The sequence below is a fragment of the Vigna umbellata genome, chromosome 9 (genome assembly GCF_029865625.1).
Source record: "Vigna umbellata cultivar VRB3 chromosome 9, Vumbellata_1.0, whole genome shotgun sequence".
In the NCBI taxonomy this organism is placed as follows: Eukaryota; Viridiplantae; Streptophyta; class Magnoliopsida; order Fabales; family Fabaceae; genus Vigna; species Vigna umbellata.
In genome coordinates, this window is record NC_142173.1 from 44095688 (window position 1) to 44099598 (window position 3911).

The 3911-nt window shown below is 39.9% G+C and overlaps 1 pseudogene; it reads left to right on the top strand.

Moving 5' to 3' along the window:
* Window positions 1–1907: 1907 nt before the first annotated feature.
* On the top strand, window positions 1908–2699 carry LOC148193650 (uncharacterized; annotated as a pseudogene).
* The last annotated feature ends 1212 nt before the right edge of the window (window positions 2700–3911 follow it).

A 3911-nucleotide genomic window follows, 5' to 3' on the forward strand; every position in this document is an offset into this window, starting at 1 on the left:
TATGTTATTAAGAATCAATTCAAATACATGATAGCAAAGCCCTAAAAGTAGAGGAAGGACGCTTTCGCATCCAAATTTGCCTTCAGAGAGTGCTGTTGTGCTGCTCCAGCCAGAGATGCAAAACCTAGAATGCCTGGTTCCTTTAAATAGAGCGAAGACAGAACAGAAAAAAAGCCCAAGCCCGAGTCAGTGGTGCTCAAGCACCCCACTTAGGGCTTCTTCCACGCTCAAGCCTTGCAGAACCCAAGCTTCGAGCTTCCAGCGCTCAAGCGCCTCAAAAGGGGCGCCTGGGCGGTGAGCGACACTCTTCTTCACTCAAGCCTTCTAAAAGGGTGCCCAAGCTTCGAGCATCCCTCTCTTCTGGTGCTTTTCCAAGCCTTTCTGAGCTCCATCTCCTTAGCACTTAATCCCTGCTTTCCATATTATCTCATTTTTTTACCAAAACAAGTAGAATTAGTCATAAAACCATTAAATTCAATCTCAACTCTCTTATTCACACAACTTAACAGAAAAACATGATTCCGAGCAAGTTTCTAAGCAGAAAAGGGTGCATTTAGTATCAAAATTACATCACAGATAACGATATTTCCAACCGTTATCAACACGATTCGGTACACTTGCTGGAGTGTTAACAAGCGACCTCACGTCAAAAATATAAAACACCTCTCTAACCCTTTAATCAAAATATAGGCAGTATACACACAGACTAGTAGCAAGAATCCTCTCTCCTGTAGTCCAAACCCTTTGAGCCACCCTTAAAGTCAAGAACGCAACACGTTCTTCTTCTTGTAATCACAATAGGGAACCTTAGTCCAACATTCACAATATTGTAGCCTCTGATCTCTGAGTTACACCCAATATGCAGATATGATCAGCCTTTGTACGTGTAGTTAACTTGCTCTTCAAGAATCCACAAGTAGATGATCACCACGGTCACTTCTTCTTTCTTGGAGCTCTTTCTCTCTTTTTGTAAGAATGCACTTTCTGCGATACCAAAAACTGTTAGATTCACAAAAGTTCTTACATAAATCAAATTCGTGTCAATTTATAGATAAACCCAACTCTGACGCATTTTAATCGACTAGGCTACTAATGGAGTCGAATATAGCAATTTTGTTATTGCAGTTAGCAGCAATCAATGCAGTTAATTGAATGTACAATTAATGCAGTTGAATTTCTTTTAATGCTTGGTCAACATATTTAAAAATGTAGTCATTGTGACAACTATATCAAGCATTAACAATTATTTGAAGCATAACAAACTCAGTCGAATGCAACACGCATGTAATCGACTTTATAATAGAGTAAAACAATTTTGAAAACTTTTCTCTTTGAAAAACTCTCACAGCACACTTGAAAAATTTTGTGCAAAGACATGAGTTTTAATCGACTTATCCCATAATGAAATCGACTTACCACATAACATAATGAAATCGACTTAAAATTGTTGTTTTGCCACACAATTTAAGTTCAACAAAAGTATTTTAGGTTTTTCTTTTCCAAAAACATGTGTCATGCATTCATGTATAAGATCACATATATAACACAATGGAATACAATGAACAATAAACAACACAATCATGTTCTCAAAAACGCATATAACATGTAAGCATAGAACATGTAACACAAAATACATGTGTGTTATTAATTATGTGTTGTCATCATCAAAAACTCAGATATCACTAAGATTGTGGGTTCAGCTCAACAAATATGGCCCAACCTCCACCTCGCGAGAGGGCTCTTAGGGAAATGGCTGCACCTGATTTCACTTATGAAAGCTTGTGCATCCAATATCCTAATGAGGACGTGCCATATGTTCTCAAAACTGGACTGATCCATTTGTTGTCAAAGTTGCAGGGGAATGTCCACACAAGCATCTGTAGGAGTTCCATATTGTTTGCTCCACTATGAAGCCTCATGATGTTTTGGAGGATCATATCTTCTTGAAGGCATTCCCTCACTTTATAGAAGGTGTGGCAAAGGATTGGTTGTATTACCTTGCACCGAGATCCATCACAAGCTGGGATGATCTTAAGAGACTATTTTTAGAGAAATTCTTCCCAGCACCTCGGACCACAGCTATCAGAAAATACATTTCGGGGATTAGGCAGCTTGGTGGAGAAAGGTTATATGAATACTGGGAGAGATTTAAGAAGCTTTGTGCAAGTTGTCCACACCACCAGATCTTTGAGCAACTCCTTCTCCAATACTTATATGAAGGTCTTAACAACATGGAAAGGAGTATGATTGAAGCTGCTAATAGTGGAGCGCTTGGTGACATAACGCCTGCTGAAGCCATACATTTGATTGAGAAGATGGCTTCTAACTCCCAATAGTTCAGTGCGAGAAATGATGCTATTGTTGTTCGGGGAGTTCATGATGTAGCTACTCATTCTTCATCATCTAGAGATAAGAAATTGGAGAGCAAGATTGATGCTCTTGTGAGCTTGATGACATAGTTGGCATCCAACCAAAGACTAGCACCTCCATCTACATCTATTTCACGACTATGTGGCATATGTCCTTCCAATGATCATTATACAGATGCATGTCCTTCTTTGCAACAACCTATTGGCCAAGATGCTCCTCAAGCCTATGCTTCAAACATCTACAACAACAGATAGTCACAACAACAACAAAATTATGACTTGTCCAACAACATGTACAACCCAGGGTGGAGGAATCACCCAAATCTTTGATGGTTCAGTGCTCCCCAACATTAGCAACAATAACAACAACAACAGCCACCACCTTTCCAGAATGTTGTAGGTTCGAGTAGACCATATGTGCTTCCACCGGTTCAACAGTATTAGAGGCAACACCAACAATAAGATATACCTGCCCAACCTCCTTCCCAACCTTCCACTTCTTCTGAGCCTACATTGGAGGAGCTTGTGAGGAAAATGACTATTCAGAATATGTAGTTTCAACAGGAAACAAGAGCTTCCATCCAGAGTTTGACCAATCAGATGGGGCAGATGGCTACACAACTCAATCAGGCACAATCTTAGAATTATGATAAATTGTCATCCCAGACTATGCAAAACCCGAAGAATGTTATTGCCATCACCCTCAGATCTATGAAGCAGATTGTTGTGCCCATGGTACTACCTCCTACTCCTACACCTGCACCTCAGCTTCACCGTATTATTTCCCAGACAAAAGACGACCAGGCTGGTCCAAGAAGGACATTTGAGGCAGGTGGACCTTCTTCCTCCTTCGGTGGTTCTTCTTCTTCTTGATGTGGACCTTCTTCTTCTCCCACCACCACCACTAGTGCATCTCCTACCTTGCATCGTCTGATTCCTCTTTCATTCCCTTCGAAGGCGATGCCTAGCAAAAAGATGGAAGAGGTAGATAAAGAGATTTTGGAGACCTTCAAGAAAGTGGAGGTGAACATACCTCTACTAGATGCAATCAAACAGATCCCAAGGTATGCCAAATTCCTCAAGGAGTTGTGCATACACAAGAGGAAGATGAAGGGAGATGAAAGGATTAACATAGGCAGAAATGTGTCTAAACTTATTGGTAAGTCTGTCCTGCATATTCCTGAAAAGTGAAAGGTCCCAGGTACATTCTGCCTCCCCTGTGTGATTGGGAATAGTAAATTTGAAAATGGCATGCTTGATCTGGTGTTAAGATGTCAACAAGTGTACCGAATTGTATCAAGTAATATAAAATGGTAAGACCAAGTATCGTATCCCAAAGGACTCACGACACTAAATAGTTGTGTAATTGCTTAACTAATTAAGACTTAAGAAGAACAATTTTTGGGTTTTTGAATGCAAAATAAGAAAGTAAATATGAATGCAAATTGATCAATTGAGGCTAAACACTAGAATGAATGGATGAAGCTGAAAATATGAGATGAATATGTTGTTGGGGTTCAGATTTCACCAAGTTTCCCCTCA